Source organism: Triticum dicoccoides, chromosome 7B (assembly GCF_002162155.2).
Source record: "Triticum dicoccoides isolate Atlit2015 ecotype Zavitan chromosome 7B, WEW_v2.0, whole genome shotgun sequence".
NCBI classification, from domain to species: Eukaryota; Viridiplantae; Streptophyta; class Magnoliopsida; order Poales; family Poaceae; genus Triticum; species Triticum dicoccoides.
This window is the reverse complement of record NC_041393.1, coordinates 12,061,428-12,066,493: the sequence shown is the minus strand read 5'-3', so window position 1 is coordinate 12,066,493 and position 5,066 is coordinate 12,061,428.

Genomic DNA, 5,066 nt, shown 5'->3' with positions numbered 1-5,066 from the left:
TCTCCGTGATGTCATCCACGAGGTATCTATCCAGCACTACTGCGTCGCCCAGGGAGGAACCCACGCTGCTTCTCGGCATGGATGGGGCGGTGGTATCCAATGCTGGATCATCCGCTAGCTGCTGCAGCTGCTGAGACACCCTTTGCTGGCTAAGTGAGTCGATCTGCTCCTGCTGCCGCTGGAATCTAGCTGCCAATTCCGCTTGACTTGCTTCTAGGCCTTGAAGGCGTTCATAGTCGAGCTTCCTTTGCTCCTCCTCCATCCTCCTCTTCTTCTCCTCCGCAATCTTCTTTCTCGCACGGGTTCTGTAGTCGGCGTTCCAGTCCGAAAACCCCCCATACCACGGAATAGCGAACTTGCCTCGTGTTCTTCCCGGGTGTTCAGGATTTCCCAGGGCACGCGTAAGCTCGTCATTCTCTCTATTGGGATGGAACACCCCCGATCGAGCCTCTTCTATTGCAACAAGTAGCGCATCGTCGGCTCCGTTCAGACATGCCTTCGTCGAAACATTGCCTGTCTTCGGGTCCAACTCCCCCCCATGCGCATAGAACCAAGTCCTGCACCTGGGGGGCCAGCTCTTACTAACCGGAGTGACACCTGCATCCTCCATCTCTTTCTCAGACTTATCCCACTTAGGCATTGCCACCGCGTAGCCACCTGGCCCCAGCTTATGGAACTTATCCTTTTTTTCGGCATTCTTCTTGTTTATTCTCGACCGTTCCTTAGCTAATTCTGAATCCTTGAATTTCACGAAATCGTCCCAATGAGCACTTTGATTCCCTAGTATCCCCTCGAATACTGGAGTCTTCCTTCCTCCCTTGACGTACTTCTCCCACGTCATTCTCTTGTGGTTCTTGAATGCAACCGACATCTTCCTAAAAGGAGCGTCCTTGACTTTCCGCATGTCTGCTTCTGTGAAATTATCTGGTAAGGTGAAATGTTCCATGAGAGTATCCCAAAGAAGATTTGTTTGATTCTCGTCGACAAAAGTAACATCTGGATGTGGATTTGCTGGCTTTCTCCATTCTTGAAGGGAGATCGGGAGTTGGTCCTTCACAATAACTCCGCACTGATGAACGAACTTGTCCGCAATCTTCTTAGGCGCTAATGGTTCGCCATTAGGTCTGATTGCCTCGATATTGTACTTTACGCCCTCCTTCAACTTTTTGTTCGGGCCTCGTTTCGTCCTTTTGCCTGAAGATTTGCTCGATCCGGATGGATGAAAGAAGAAAGATCGATTCGTTAATATATCTTCAACTCATTTAAAACATGTGATGATCACCAGATTCCTGCTTATATAAATATATATACCTCGCCGGTGTTTGTTGTTTCAGGATCAACATGTTCTTCGTCGTAGTTCATGACTTCATCTTCTCGGTCGTCGCGATCGAATATCATATCACCCTCTCCGGTGTTGTATAGAAATTCGGAGCCGTCAAAATCTTCTTCATTCTGATCATCATCTGGTCCGCATATGATATCGAGCATGGTCTGTTCTCTCTCTCTGTCGGTATTGTCCGCCATAGCTTTTATTTAACAATGCCAAAAGAAATATAAAACAATTTAGTATATTCTCGAATAATAGATATAATCTCGAATACATCGTCTCGAATAATAGATATAATCTCGAATACATCATCTCGAATAATAGATATAATATTGAATACATCACTAGCTAGCTAGCTAGCAAGCTAATAAAGATCGAATAGTATAGAGTAATCTAGGCCACTCGCGGTTCCTGAGGTGTGGGCGGTGGACACCCAAAGAGAAGGAACCATCACTGGATCATAGCTCGGGTGATCTCCCCAAAGAACCTGCCAGGTATTGGAGAACCTGACGTCCATAGCAGCCATGTAGCGATGGACGTTCTCGTCCTCCTCCCTGACACGGCGACATACCACCTCCGGCGGGGGCGGCTCCCTCCGCACCGAAAGTGGCCCACGTGAATGCCACCAAAGGAGACGAGGGTCGACGACGGGACCCGGGGCCAGGTTCCTCACCAAGCGTCGCGCCCCTGAAGGTAGCACCTCCCAGTGCCAGCCCGGCGGAGCCCAGTCCCGGACATGGGTCCTCTGAAGCAGGACGTCGTCGCGGACGTGTCGACGGCGAGGATGCGGGCCGGGCATCGTCGACAACAAAATACTATATGCCGCAAAAGTAAAGTAATATTTTTTAAATGATGGATTGTGATGATTTCATATATGCAAATTCTAAATTTTATAACTAAAAATATAAGAAACTAAAAAACATTGATCATCGTCTAACAATTTGAAATTAATCAAATTCATCTAGCTAGCTAAAACTAACATTTCCAAAATTTCTAACATTTCTATATAACTAACATTTCTATAACATTTGACATTATATATATTATAACTAACATTTCTACATACTATTTGACATTAATCTAATCTAATTAATTAATTCATCTAAAACTTTGTATGAAAAACAGAAAAACAGAAAAAACTAAAAGCTAAAAACAGAAAAATTGTGTGTGTGTGCGCGTCTAGTGTGTGTGTGTGCATGTAGTGTGTGTGTGCGCGCGCGCGTGTGTGTGCTCTACGTTCGGCGCCGGCGCTGGCGCCGGTGTGCGCTACGATCGATTGGAGGGAGGAGAGGGGCCGGGGAGGGGCTCACAGCGCGCGCGGGCGAGGTCGAGGCGACGGCGACGGCGAGGGCGAGGTCGATCCAAAGGCGATGGCGACGGCGAAGCGAGGGGATCAGCGACCGGGACGGCGACGGGGGTGCCGCGGAGTCGACGGGGACGACGCGACGAGGACCGGGGCGTCGCGGAGTCGACGGGGACGGCATGATGGGGGCGGCGACGGCGCGGGACGGGGCGGCGGCAGAGAGAAGTGGGAGATGAGAAACTGAAAATTTTCGAAGTGTTTCTTATATAGGGGACACCTTTAGTACCAGTTGGAGCCACCAACAGGCACTAAAGGCCTGTTTTGGCCAGGCCAAGCGGGGGGGGGGAGCACCCCATTTTAGTACCGGTTCCTGGCTCCAACCGGTACTAAAGGCCCCCCCCTTTAGTACCGGTTGGTTCCACGACCCGGTACTAAAGGGGGTGCGCTGCGAGGAGAGGGGCGCAGAAGTTTAGTCCCACCTCGCTAGCCGAAGGGAGCTCACACCTTCTTATAAGCCCCGCTGCCGCTGCTGTCTCGAGCTCCTCTCTAAAGCAGGCCTTCTAGGCCTACCTCTGCTACTCTGCCCTGTGGGGCCTATTGGGCTTGCGGGCCTGCATCCTGGCCCAACAACAGGTTGGGTTTCTAGTCGTATGCAGGCCGTTGTGGCCCGGTAGGTGGGCTTTTTTCATTTAGTTTTTTCTTTTCTGCTTTATTTATTTTGTTTTATTTATTTTTAGTTGTTTTTGCTGTATTTAGAGTTTCTTTGTGAATATTTTTGATAGTTTTTAGAAACTTTCAGTTAGTGCCGGTAGTTTTTAAATTTGAATAGTTTAAATTTTGAATTATTTGAAATTTTGTGTGAATCACTAGTTTGTGAATAACTTAACTTTAAAAATACATTTTCCAGTGATTCTTTTTTCTTATGTTTAATATTAGTGTGTTTTATCATTATATTCAATTTGGTAATGCTTAAGTTATTTAAAAATGAAATGCCTTTGTAACGGATGAGTTTTCGTCCGAAACCCTGATACTTCGAAACAGATTGTCCATTTTGTACACGAAGTGTATCCAGTTTTTGCGGTAACCCTCTCTACTTTTTTGCACATGCTATGTGGGTGAAATTATGATATCATGCCAAATTTCATCCTTTTCTGAGTTCATTTGAAATGCTTTTCAATTTCAGGGTCATTTAGCTGAAAAAATCAATAAATGCATGAAAGAATTTGCTTGCACATAAAATTTATTCGCGTTTCAAATGCCAAAACACATAACTAGCTACCCTAACTATTATAGAGATTCCCTCCTGGGTGTGAAACACAGAAGAAAGTGATGATAGCTAAGCCGATCACATCCCAGATCTTTGGGTGTGAAACTTTTTCTTCGCGTGTGTCCCTTTGCGTCGTAGCCATGGAAAATCTTCATCATTTAATGGGATGCTCGGGTCAATATTCACTGTGAATGGAGCAATTTCATCAAACTTTTTATAATCTTCTGACTTGTCTGTCTTGTCATCCACTCCCACGATGTTTCTCTTCCCAGAAAGAACTATGTGCCGCTTTGACTCATCGTACGATGCATTGGCTTCCTTATCTTTTCTTTTTCATGGCTTGGTAGACATGTCCTTCACATAGAAAACATGTGCCACATCATTGGCTAGGACGAATGGTTCGTCTGCATACGCAAGATTGTTGAGATCCACTGTTGTCATTCCGTACTGCGGGTCTTCCGTTACCCTGCCTCGTGTCATATTGACCCATTTGCACCGAAACAAAGGGACCTTCAAACCACGTCGATAGTCAAGTTCCCATCTGTCCTGTATATAACCATAATATGTTTCATTTCCCGTCTTGGTTTCTGCATCAAAGCGGACACCACTGTTTTGGTTGGTGCACTTCTTATCTTGGGCGATCGTGTAAAATGTATTACCATTTATCTCGTACCCTTTGAAAGTCATTATATTCGAAGATGGTAACTGGGACAGCAAGTACAGGTCATCTTCAATAGAGGTGTCATGCATGGTACGTGCTTGCAACCAGCTGGCGAAACTCCTGGTTTGTTCACGTGTAATCCAGTCATCAGACCGCTCCGGGTGTTTGGAGCGTAGCAAATTCTTGTGTTCATCCATATACGGAGCCACCAAGGCGGAATTCTGTAGAACTGTGTAGTGTGCTTCAGTGAGAGAATGTCCGTCCATACATATTATTTGTTCCCCTCTTAGCGTGCCTTTTCCATCCAGTCTGCCCTTATGCCGCGATTCAGGAACACCAATCGGCTTAAGGTCAGGAATAAAGTCAATACAAAACTCAATGACCTCCTCATTTTGACGGCCCTTGGAGATGCTTCCTTCTGGCCTAGCACGGTTATGAACATATTTCTTTAAGACTCCCATGAACCTCTCAAAGGGGAACATATTGTGTAGAAATACAGGACCCAAAA